Here is a 13920-nt window from a genome sequence, read left to right on the forward strand (position 1 = left end):
TATCCTCACCTCACATTGGGTACTAAATCCATGCAAGTGGATAGTACACACATAACTATGGACACAAAGGAGAATCCATTTGTAGTGTATGGGGAAAATATTGTTGGCAATATCACTACCTGTGCCAGCCTTGATGATGAAGGGGAAGAGAAAAATAAGAAGGAAGAAGAAGAAAAGAAGAGAAAGGAACATGAAGAGAAGAGGAAAGAAGAATAGGAGAAGAAGAAGAAAGAAGAAGAGGAAAAGAAAAAGATAGAAGAAAAAGAAAAGAAGAAGAAAGAGGCTGATGATAAGAAGAGTGCAGAGGAACAGATGAAAAAAATTGTTGTATCTTTAGTAGTATTAGCAATTGGAACATCAGTACCTATTCCATCTAATGATGAAGACTAGAAAGAGGTATTGGGAACTTTGAGAAAATTGTTTGAGAAAAAAAATTTGTAATGTCTTTGGAGAAGACCCTTGCTGAAGTCTTGGAGCACATGCATAATATAGTTTCTACAACTGTAGCTAATCTAGACTTGCAAGCCCAGGAAAAAGAGTTGTTGAAGACCTTTGATGGGGAATTCACAACCTTAGCTAAAGTAGTAGTAGTGCAAGCATAGAGTAATCATGATGAATCACTATTCAACATAGTGCATTGCTAAAGGTAAGAAGTTGTATGGATAGTGTGCAATGTCCTATACTTTCTTATTTATTATTGATGCAAAGATCAAAGGCCATATGAATGATCTTGAGACACTCACTACAAGATTGTAGTAACTAGAGATCAGAATTGATGATTTTGAGAATGAGATTGAAAAGATCCACAATGTTGTTAGAAGCATTGAATTTGACAAGGAGAAGGTAATAAGAAGATTATTTTTTCTTAGAGAATATTTGGCACCCAAGGTCGTAATTTTGCAGAGGCTCTTTCAACAAAGAATTCCTAGGACAAATTCACCTATATTGACTTTAGCATAGTTGAAGTGACATACTATGCACTTTGTCCACTCAATAGTATATTAGATACAGTCAAAGGAAATTGGAAGAAGGACATTGATAGACTAAAAATTGATTTTGCAAATTGTATATCTAGAATGATGAGCCAAGCAACAACAATCAACAAGTTTTTGTGATATAGTTTTTGACACTTTTGCCATTGATGTCAAAGACGAAGAATTATTAGAGGAAAATTGTATAGATGTTAATGTATATATCAGGGGGAACTTATGTATGTATTAGATGTAAAGGAGTGATGAGGAATGTAATGATCCATCAAAACATGAATAAAATTGTTATGTTTTGAAGGCAATTTATGTGTAGTTATTTTATTTCCTTTTGTTTTATATGACATCATTTTGGGACTTAGCCAATTTTCCCAAATGTTTCCATCAATATGAAAGGGGGAGATTGTTGGAAATATGGTTAGTTAGATGTCTTGAAAGTTTTCGTTTATGGTAACATATACTCAACATTTCATTTATGCATTCAGAGATAGAAAATTGTCTAAGTATTAGATAATTTGTAGGAGTATAGTGGATATATCTTAACAGTATAGATGATGCATGGAGAATTATCTTAATGCATAGTTGATGAAATGTTGTAACATTTTCATGATGACATGTATAGATGTACATGTGTCTATGATCAGTACAGTGCAAGTTACAATAAGTTTAACTGTGCTAGTATTTAACAATGCAAAACAAAGCATAGCAAAAAATAGAGTTGTATGACTTTAGGAATTTTTTTGATTTTAAAATAATTACTAAGTCAAGTTAAGACAACTATGTGAATATTATTTTATATTACGTCAAGCATGTGAAGACATGAAATTTGACTGAGCAACAATTTGTGAATGTGCAAGATATAAGTAAAGATCTTATGTTGGACAGATATAAAGGAAGTGTTTTGCATAGGGAATGTGTGTAATGTGAAAATATCAAGGAAGTTGCATGATTAGATGTGACATGCAAACCATTATGAGAACCATCTACAAGCCTTATATGATGCAAACTATGATGTAAGATCAGGGCAAGTGTGAGTTACAACAACAAGCAAGTATTGTATGTATATCTATTCTATGAAGGAACTAAGTTGTATAATTTCATGTTAGGGAAATAGGATCTTCTTGCATGTATTTTAATTGATCTACCAACTTATAATAAGTTTGAGGCTTCTAACAAGTCCTATTCCTCTAACAAGGATTCAAGACACTATATGTACTTCATAGACTCCAAAGATGGTCAATATCCTTAACAAGATCCTATTGTTTAATGAATCATCTAGTGGGTATCATCTTCACTGGGGTTTTTCCTTGGCTATGGTTTCCCTAGTTGAAAAATAATGGTGTTGTAAGTTCTCTATGTGTATGGTTATAATTACTATTCAGCATTGTTGGTTTACTTTCACGTGCAAGTTATAAAGTAATTAGCAATATTCAATTATGGACAAAAGTTTGTAGAATACCGATTCACACCCCCCTCTCATTATTATCTATTTCTAACATCAACTTCATTATTTGTAATGAGAGCATACACACAATAGGTGAACCACAAAGATAAGTTATCTCTTTTAGATAGATGTCCTCCCTATTTGTGTTACTTTGACTTTTTCATGTATGCTCATTCACTATCTCCAAATGAAATTACCTTTATGTCTGCAATAACATCTCAAATAGTAACATATGATTCCTCATCTTTTCATGTGGCTCCTCTAACTATATTTATCTCATTTAGGCACTTATTACATTAAGCATTTGTTAGGGCTCTAACCTCTATAACTATTTTATTTATATCTTCCTCCAACTTATACAAAATATCAACAATATCAAATATTGTTACTAGGTTAGTTTCACCATTCCTATATGCAATGAATTTTTCATGCTTTAAGATATTGTAAAAAGAATTTAACCACTCTTGTAATTCCCTCGACTTATTGTCATCATCAAAAAAATTTAGTATTAAGCTAGGTGTCCCATTGGAAATGGTCTTCATTTTATTTTTTCTTAATTACAACTTACTAGAAAAGAATGCATTCAATTCTTTGACCCCATTTATCATTTTCCTTGTGGAAATAATGGTCTTTTTAGGAAATTCCTTTTTCTAGGCCAAAATTGGGACTAACCTATCAAAAAATTGAATGTAGGAACCCCACTTAGTGAAAAATGGAGAAAGAATGGATAAGGCCTTAGAGCACTAATACTCTACTCCATACAAAGCAATGTAACTACTGTGAAGATTCTGGGAAGCCTGTTTGAGGACATTTATTTTATGTGAGAGCATACTCTTCATTGTCCTGACTTCTATTTGTTTTCTTTCTTCTAGCTCATCCACCTCCATTTGTTGATCCATACCAACATTTTATGCATCAACATCATTTTGGATCTCTTGATCATTTACCTCTCTTATAGGTCTGGTTACATTCTTCAAACTTCTCACCTCATTTTTGAGAGTAACTACTTTCTTCTCTAGTACATGAGTCTTCTTCATTTCTTCCTCATATTTCTTTCTAGTTTTAGTGGATATGATATATGTTTGAAATATCTTCTCTTCAAACATATCCATTTTTCTCTTCTTCAAGAGTAAAATAGTGTTCATCATGTTGTGTATCTAGTCACTTGATGTAGTAGTGACATTCCATAGTATCACATTTTATTGGGAAGAGTCTCTAATTTCCATTAGTGTTATCTTATTAGATTCACAGAATCAAGGGCCATGCTCTAGATTTCCATTATCCTTGTATCAACATTAAACCTAGACCCTTGCAATTCTCTAGCAATGTTAGTCTCCTCAAATGAGATAGATTTACTTTGTCTCCTTATTTGATCCAACATGAATGATGAGCTTAGCTCTTATCAAAGGAAGTGTAACATTCCACTCCTCTTTACCATCTCTCTAGCCTCATCTATAGTGAGAGTCTCACTGTTTGGATCATATTCCTACCACTTTTATACCAGTTCAACAACTTTCTCTTGTGAGTCTCCTAGCTACAATTGTAGAGTGAGTTCATTCTATTTAATCTTAAACCAAAAAGGATTTGAACTCCTCAGAATTTATGAAGTCATCATCCTTCATAAACTCTTGAGCTTGGATTATTCTTTCATGTATCATCCTTGTCTCAAGCTCAAGTTTATTAGGAATTTGTTCATTTTAATTTTCTTTCCTTATTAGAAAGTTATGTTTGATATCATCAAAATATTTAGTTCCCCTTGGCATGATTTGTAGTTCTTTCTCCCTTACTTTTTCTAGGATTTCTATCAACTTCTTTTTTCTACCACCTTGGACCTAGGTAGAGCTTTCTAGTCGATCATCTTCATCATCAATATCAATAATGTCATCATGATAAGGGGATTCCGGTGCTTCTATAATTCTTATTTCAGGAGGTATTTGAGACATTATCTTTCAAAATTTTTGATGAACTTATTAATTCTATCTAGATACCTCTCCTTATGATAGAAGCCTTTGAAGGAGGGATCTTTTCTTTTCTTTTCCTCTTCAATCCTCATGATTTCTCTCCATTTCAAAGTCCTATCTCTAGCCTCCTCTATCTCTAGGGAATTCATGATTGCATCCTCTTCCCAATAGAGTTTTCTACTAGGTAGGTCAAACTTTCTCATATACTTCACAACATGCCTTACAAGATTATTAGGATCATAGGTCCTAGTAGGATTTGAAGGCAATAAGAATTTTCTCATAAATTCATCTATCTCTTATGTAGCATATTTTCCTATAAAAAAAATCTCCTACTCTAGCATTCTTGTACACAAAGGATCCCTTCTTGATTGTAAGTCCTAGGTATTCCTAGTTCATCATTATTAGTTGCCAAAATAATTCTATGATCCCCATTCTCTCTAGAATGTGACTCAAAAAAAATTAGGGGATTGGGGCATCCATAAACCCTTATGATAGAAAAAAATTCAAAAAGGAAAACACTCCCCCAATCATGTCCTAACCTCTTATCCTCATTAGGACATATAGAGGATCTAATCAACATTCTAACAGCCCTAGGAATCCTCTTAGTAATTTTAGTTAACATATTAGAAATTAGGAAAATAGAATCATTATAGAAAGCCAAAGAATCACAATGAGGATAAACTTTTTCCATAACCTAGTCCACAACTATACTGGCAAGATTTCTCCATTCTTCTTTTTTCCTTTAATAAAATCATGTCCTATATTTTTTAAGAGGATGATATGCATCAACAACGAATAATGGTGGAATTTTAAATTCCCCATTTCTCCCCTCTATGTTTTTGTAATCTCATTGTGCATAGAATTTATTTTATGAGTCACAAAATCATGCCCTACATTATGGTACATATATTGTATGTCCAGTTCCATAATATAGACATTTCTAGGAGCATTCATGCTGCCATCCAATCGTATCACCTTATCCACTCTAAAAATAGTAAACTAAAAATATCTACTAAAAAATTCTAAGGGCATAAAGTCTCCTACCTTCTTAGGAGCTCCCCCTTTTCCTTTTTGGACTTAGGGATATGTCTTCACGTAACCCTTCCAGTGAATAAACTCTCCTGAGCCTTGAAAGTCTCATCCATTTTATCTTGCTCGATGATATTTGTCCTTGGTCCTTCAAGGTTGAAGAATTTTATAAATGTCTCTCTCTGTCCAATTTGTACAAGATGCTCCTATCCTTTCAATAGAAGCCATGGGTGAGAGGATTGTATGCTTTTATCAAAACTTTCACCAAATCCTCATCGACTATGAGCTTAGGCATAATCGGGTTTGCCATGTTTTTGTTCCATGGATTTGAAATAGCTGGCTCATAGAACCTATTATTGTAGAAGCACCAGAATAATTCATTTCTATTTATTTCTAGCACTATTGTATCTCTGAAAAAATTGTATGCATCTTTAAAAAGGTGCGAATTAACTATTTGAGCATTTGAGGACCCTGGTATAAAGTAGACACACTCTTTAGCATATAAACTGGTTAGGTTTATTTTAGCTTTCTCAGTACCTTTAGAAAATTCTTCTATGTTGACATGTGCTATCAATTTTCCCTCTTCCTGTGCAATTTTTCAATATTCAAAAACTTTAATCACTTTTTGCAACTCAATTTTCTTGAACGAATTTGCATTTAATTCTTCTTGTCTTTGAAAATATACGAACGTTGTAAGTGAAATTATGTTGCATCACCCTTTAATAGTAGTTGAGCATAATAATTGCACTAATGGCATCTTTAAGTCAGCATGCATGAAATTTTTTGAAAACTCAAAAAAGCATCATAATCTGGCTTTAGGATGCTCATACTTGTTAGAAATAGGAATTACCAAGAGGGGGTGAATCAGTAATCTACAAACTTTAGTCATCAACTAGATATTATTTATTACTTTGAACCATACATAATAAAGTAAATAGTAATGTTGAATAGTAACATTGACCATGCACAAAGATAACTCATAACAACATATTTTGTTAACTAGGGAAGCCCTAGCCAACGGAAAACCCCGATGGGAATGATGTGCACAAAGATATATTAATATATATGTTCCTTGTTAGAGTATGGACCTTTTTAGGAGTTTATAAACCACATTTAGTACATAGGAGTCCCTATTTGGAGACTTTGAATTCTTGCTAGGAGATTCCAACCCTATTAGTAGTTGAGGTACCAAGGTATGCAAAAAGATCTCACTACCCAAACATGCAATTCCAATTACAAGATCAACTCACTGCTCAAAAAAGTAATTAGTCTTCTAGTTTCTCTAATACATAAGTAAGGATGCTCTGAATTCTTTGTAGCTAATCTCTAACCTCAGCTAGATCTCAGATCACAAAAATAGGTTCTCAAAAACTTCACTTCACAAGATAAAAATGTTCACATTCTTAATTCGCATTACAAAATGCATTCACAACTTATCCAAGTAAACTCACAAGATGTCTTTGCATAAATACCATGCCTTTTCACAAATTGTTTTTGGGTTGGCTAAGACCAAAATACACTTTTCCAACCTAGAGTAAACATCTAGGATGTCAACTCTAATTGGTCAAGTAATTATTTTTAAAACAAAATAATCTCTTTACCTTTAATTTTTTTGGTTTTGTTTCACTAGTAAAACATGAATATCTCTTTTCCATACTATCTATACCAATGTCTGAGGTTATAAACATCATCATAAACATGTACACTATCTCCATCTAACTTTGCTAGTCATAATATGATGTCAGAAATATTTTACATATAAAACAATACACTGCTCTAAACCAATTTCATACTTAGATAATTTTCTAGGTACCGAAAGCTAAGTGTCTTTATTTATGAGGTTTTCTATAAGCATGTACATCATGTGTTTCCATAAATGACAATAATTACATATCTTCATTAGCTAATTTTCAAAAATCACCCCCTTTAGCATTGATGGCGACAAAATAGGGAAAATTGGCTAAGCATCAAAAACTTGTCCAAAACATTAGAGTATGAATACATTAATCATCTCTTACAACTGATCCATCTTACACATGCTCCCCCTTTTGATATGATTTCATACCTTACCTTACAATTTTCTTGTGCATCTCCTCCTCCTTCAACATCAATGAAAAAGGTCAAAATGTTAAAAAAAATGGTCAAAAATATTCATTTGTTGTCAAAAACTTTGTTCATCTTCCCTAAGCTGATAACATCTTCGTGCAATCATCAAAACTTTCCTTGATACCATCCAAACCTTTTACCCATGTTTCCTTGTGTATTTTAGTAAAATTGAGAATTGCACATAGGGCATATGATGCAATCTCAACTGCATTGAGATTAGAGTATAAGAAATTTGAATAGGTGTCCTTGGCTTTGACACATTCCTCCAACTATCTCTCAATAGTTGATATCTTTAGAGAAATAGACTCTCTAAATTATAATAATCTCTTCAAAATTTATTCTTTCTCAAGTTCTAGTTTTCTGGTATCACTATGAACACTTTCCACTTATCCTTCAAAGTCATCAACCTTGTTGGAAGGTTTTTGTATCTGGCTTGTTAGAGCTTCTAGCTCACTCAGCTTTCCTTCAATATTTCTATTAAAATCCTTGGTCAACTTATGAGATAAAGTGCACTTAATGTACAATACATTTCCATCTTGTTGACATCTCTAAAGTTCCTTGATACAACTATCAAGACTTAGCAAATCATTCTTGATATTCTGACAAACAGTGCTAAATAGATTAGCATCATGAGAAATCTGGGCCTTGGACTCTACAACATTCAAAAAATATGTAAATTACTCATCAAAATTCTTTAACACTATTTGTGACCTCTATTTAGGATCTACCTTTGTATGCTTGATTGCTAGAGTACTGTGTAATCTATCAATTACCTCCATTAAGGTTCTTTGTAAGCTCTTTACTTTTTTGTTCTTCTCAATCAATTTTTTTAGAGATGAGATCAAGTCAGTTTGATCATCATCATCACTTGTTAGGCTAGCAAGTGAAAGTGGAGTAGATGAAATAGATGGTTTAGTTTCATCTTCCTTTTTCTTCTTCTCTACTACCTCCTTATCTCTTCTCTCTTCTTTCTCTTTCTCCTCCTTTTCTAGTGTTTCCTTTTCTTTCTTTTCTTCCTCCTCTACTCTTTTCTTCTTTTCTCCCTCTACTCTCCTTTTCATTTCTTCTTCAAGAAATTTCTACTTGGCTTCTTTGATCTTTCTCTTTTCTACCTCTAACTTCCTTTTTTCTTCTTCAATTTGTTTCAACTGATCTTGAATGACCTTAGCCTACGATTCAGGCTAACTAAGACATTCAAAAGGGTTAGTGTCATCAATTTTGATAGTAACATTGGTTTGGTCAATATTCATAGTGTCACCACTTCCTGACACTTCTGAAATTTTAGGTGCTAGTGTAGGTGTTGCCTTTAACTCTGTCATCATCTGACTGATAGTTGTAGCTATTTAACTCCTTATTGTATTCTTCTAACCTACCATAAATAGAAATCATCTCATCTTGTTTTTCAAGTAGGGTTGTAGCTTGTTCAACAATTTCTTGACTTCTTCCTCATCATTTTTTTTGCATATAGTCCTTAACATAGACTTTTGAAGTTCCATATCCTCTTCCCAAGCTGGTGTTTTCTTCTCTATAAGTCTTACATAGACTTTATGATTTACTGTACCTTCAATATCCTCAAGTTTTAGATTGTTAGTGATCATATATCTCACAGTAGAGATATCAATTTGATCTTTGTCAATATAATTGTATAAATCATAGAATTTGTTCATCTAAACAAAGTTCCCTTCATTTGCAATGGCTAAGTTGATCTTATCAATCTTCATCTTCCAAGGTTGCCTTGCTTTTCCTGCTATCTATTTAGAAATAGTAAATTTTTCTACCTATTTTATTTCTTCTTCTTCTTCTTCTTCACTGGATTCTACAATTGATTCTTCTTCACTAGATTCTTTTTCCTGGTCTAGTAGCCTGTTGCTTGACTCTTTTAGTCTTGGTAGTCACAACTTCTACTAATCTTTTGGATTTTCTCTCCAGATCACATGGTTGTTCAGCTGATACTGTAGCATATTGAATGCTCTTTTCTGAAGGTGTTTCTACAATTGACACACCAAATGGTTGCCTAACTAATAATGGTTGCACATACATTATTCCTTGTTTCATTATCTGCCTAACTACCTATGAATCACTTTTTGTCATACCAACCTCAATTAGAGCTTTATTCATTTTTGTAGGATGCTTTCTCTAAGGATGCTTGATAAGCTAATTGGGTAATCTCTTCATATGTCCCAAATCTATGAAGGATTTGAGAAAATATGCAAATCAAATTCATGAATCCCTCGAATACCTACATGTAGAAAACCTATCAAAGAGAAGAAAAAGATAGGAAGAGGCAAGGATTTTCTCTAAAAACATGAAAATTATATTCTCATATGAAGAAAAGATTATGAATTACAAAAGAGATCAATCCTTAATAAAAGGAGATCAAAACCCGAAAAGGGTAACCTAATAAGTTAAAAAAGGTAACCTAAAGGGGAAAGCTATTTAATAATTACTAATTAATTATTAAATAGAGAAAGCAAAAAATGCATAAAGTGAAATCTTAAGAAGGGAGAAAATGTAATTTAATTAATGAAATTAAATTAAACTTTTTCTCTAACAACCCCCCTAAGATGACCAACAATGCAGTTACAAACAGTGCATAAGGAGTAAGGAAACTACAATACAATGTTGAAAGCAAACTTGGGTCCCAACAACAAGGCTTGATGAGGTACCCAATCACAACAAAATATATATGAAATGGAGAAATGGAGAAAACCTAGTGGGAAAAACTCTACTCCAAAAAGAGATGGTTGAAAGCCTAGTGAAGGACTACAAAAGCCTCCAACTAGAGGAATGCTACTAAAAATAGGAACGAAGAGAGATCATGAAGAAAACCACTGGAGCATGCAGAAGCTACAAAATCTGTCAAAAAGAAATTGTTGATCTGTAGAACCTCCTCTGAAATAGAATGAAAAGAAGAGTGTCTATATGGTAAATGATTTGTCTCACTAAAATGCATAGCTATCCAACCACTACAATTGCCTAGTACATAGGATCAAATACTAAATACATAGCTCACTCCAAAAAACTAAGGAAGCATGAGAAACAATTGAAGAACTCTCCCCTAATGCAAACCAAGGTGAGGTGATAGGCAACTGAGAAAGTGGGACAAAAATCTTCTGCAAAATAGAAATAACCAAGAACATTGAGAGTGAGGAAGAGGTACAAACACCTATAAAGGTACATGTCATCGACACATCATGGGGCTAATGTCATGGAAGGGACACTCACTTGATAAGGGAAGAGGGTAGTAAAAGGAAAACAACTATCCCCCCATAAAACTTTATAATGTAGTGCGAGTACAATAAGTCACAATGATGAAAAAGATCTCAAAAAAAGAGGAGTGACACTTTATCTTAGTGTGTTTGCATAAATATTCTTACAAATGATATAAAAAATGATTAGAAATGGCAAAGAGTTAATACAATAGATAGTACAACTCAAAAGAAGAGATCCCATGCCATGAAAATGATCCCCATACTTGAAATGCCCAAGATATCCATCATAGAGAAATAAAGAAAAAAACATGATAAAAAGAGCATGAAGTAGAATCTAGAAGAAATTATAGTAGTTTTGAATAGAGGACATAACCATCTTTGTAAATATATAATTTTTTCAAAAAACAGAGATGGGATGCTCAAGGTATTCCCTCTGGAGTGAAAAATAGAACATCCAGCTTTGATTGCCAAAACAAGCAACTAAATGCATCAAAACCAAAAAAATCCTACAGCACTGTCTCCATCTAGGAACTAGCTTTCTGGCACTTCTTTCAGATCAAAAAAAGATGTTCATGTGCTCAAGTTATGACAAAAAAATTGATAGGGCCCTTGGAAATGTATTACAAAATATTTTTTAATTTTTAATTTTTTTATAAAAACATTGTGTCGCCGGTAGAGCTGTAGCCAAGCAGTGGGTTAGGTGGTGGTGAGAGGTGGGCCACTATAGAGTAGAGCTATGGTGGTGGGAGGCGCTACAGCAGAGCCATTGGGTGGGTCGCTAAGCAGTGACCGCAACAATTTTGTTGCGGTTAGTTAACTGTGGTGGCAAAAAACTGATGAATTTTTAAAAAATTTGCGATTTTTTCAATTTTTTGTCTCAAATCATGTGTAGAGGTCGTACAGCCTTACCAGGCAAAAACATTTTGCCTCCCATATCAACATTTTCCAAAATGGACAAACTTTATATGGAAACAAGGGTTTTGATGCCTTCTGGATCCATCTGTGAAGTCCATTTTTCCTTAAACTGCTCCAAAAATTAGTCACCCTCCTATTTTCTCAATAAATACTCAAAAAAATCGAGATCTAATCCATTAAACCCTTTTTCTCCCTTTTTCTTCAAATACTAAATAGTTACAACAGATTAGGCTCTGATACCATGAAGGATTTGAGCTAATATGCAAATCAAATCTGCAAAGCCCTCGAATACCTGCATGTAGAAAACCTATCATAGAGAAGAAAAATACAAGAAGAGGTAAGGGTTTTCTCTAAAAATGTGGAAATTATATTCTCAGATGAAGAAAAGATAATAAAGTACAAAGAGATCAATCCTTATAAAAGGAGATCGAAACTTGAAAAGGGTAACCTAATAAGTTACAAAAGGTAACCTTACAGGGAAAGATATTTAATAATTACTAATTAATTATTAAATAGAGAAAGAAAAAAAATGCATAAAGTGAAATCTTAAGAAGGGACAAAAGGTAATTTAATTAATGAAATTAAATTAACCTTTTTCTCTAATAATCTTACTCAGCTTGGTCGTTTACGAAGTTCAACAATAGATCAATATATCCAATTGCTACATCATTACTTAGCTCATAACCTAAGGGATCAAGGAATTTTTCCTAAGGTTCTACTACTTGAATATGAGCTAAATCTATATCAACCATAACACATAAATCATTTTTGAATCTTTCTATAGTTACAGGTGCAATTCTGAATCTTTGTTTCATCCCATTCTAAAATGTTTTCATGATCAAATTTTTGTTGTCCAAGATTTTTTCTGTTGGATGTCTTCTACATACATCTATAATCTTTTCCATGGTACATCTCTCACTACTCATAATATCTATAATTGATAATAATGGAAATCTCTTAAGTACATGAAAGAATATACGATTGATAATTGACTAGAATCTAAACACACCATTCTTGGTCCTTTTTATTTTCTCTAAGTTTTCAAAGAGTTGCACTCTCAAATTTTCACTTAGATTAACTTGTTCTTTCTTAACACAAATATTTTAAGCTACATAGATGAATCCTACTGATAATTCTTCAATCTTAGAACTTGAACAAATAGAATAGGCAATGATTCTACTTAGGAATCCTACATCATCTCATTTAATGGTCTAATCACCATGGCCTTCCCATTATAAACTACCTTAGTGTAGCTTCTAACCTTATTCTTAACTAGTTTCTCACCTATAGGTAAACTACCTTGTTTGCTAAGGCCAGTTACCTCATGAATAAGGCTAGCCAAAATGTCAGCTACATTGTCTTCTATCCACAATTTTCCATCATGAATTCTAATTAGTATGATCTAAGTACATTCTTCATTCTCTAATTCTTGGTAGAAGTGATATTTGAATAGGTCTGGTTCTTAAAAATGTTCAAATCCAAGCTTTACTGACATATCATGGTTAAATACAATTTACATATCTTTGTTCATATACTCGCTCCCAATAGTTTCAAACTTGCTATTAAGATAACTTCCTACATCTTCCAAATACACTACATTGTTCAAAGTAATAGGTAATTTTGAATTAGGGCTTCCTTCCATGGGTTTCACAGAAACAACCTTCAATTCTAGTCTCTCCTCATTATTAACACTATGAACTACTGACATATCCATGACTTTATCAAATATAAAATTTATCAAAGAAATTCTATGAAGAAACAAAAACAACAAAATACCTCTTTTCAAAATAGGGTTTAGTTTGAAATTACCTTGTCAAGTTGCTTCTAGGTGCTCTATGCTCCTAATGTGATTACAATGAAGTGGTAATCAAGTTTGTACTCCATTTTATTCATTTAATCCAAACTTGCATTAATTATATACTTTACAAACATGAAAAAGCTATCAATTACATTCTAAAATCAAATATCTACTCAAAATCTCTATTTGATCTTCAAATGCTACCTAAGGTTTATCATAGCTTTCTTACATCATGAAAATGCTCCAAGGAACTTCTCTCAACAAAATTCTCTAAAAAATTAGTTTTCATTTTCTACTATAGAATTAACTTTCTCTGTTATAAAAATAACTCTTAATTCCTTTGTAACAATTTTGGATAAGCTCCAAATTACAATTGAGGTTAGCTTGACTTATCTCAATACACCTTTTTCCAACTTCACTACCTATAGTTCAATCTCTAAATGAAGTTTCAAATTGTGGTGATGTAAAC

The sequence above is a fragment of the Cupressus sempervirens genome, chromosome 7 (assembly GCF_028749045.1).
Source record: "Cupressus sempervirens isolate cs-2001-9-10 chromosome 7, ASM2874904v1, whole genome shotgun sequence".
Taxonomy (NCBI): domain Eukaryota; kingdom Viridiplantae; phylum Streptophyta; class Pinopsida; order Cupressales; family Cupressaceae; genus Cupressus; species Cupressus sempervirens.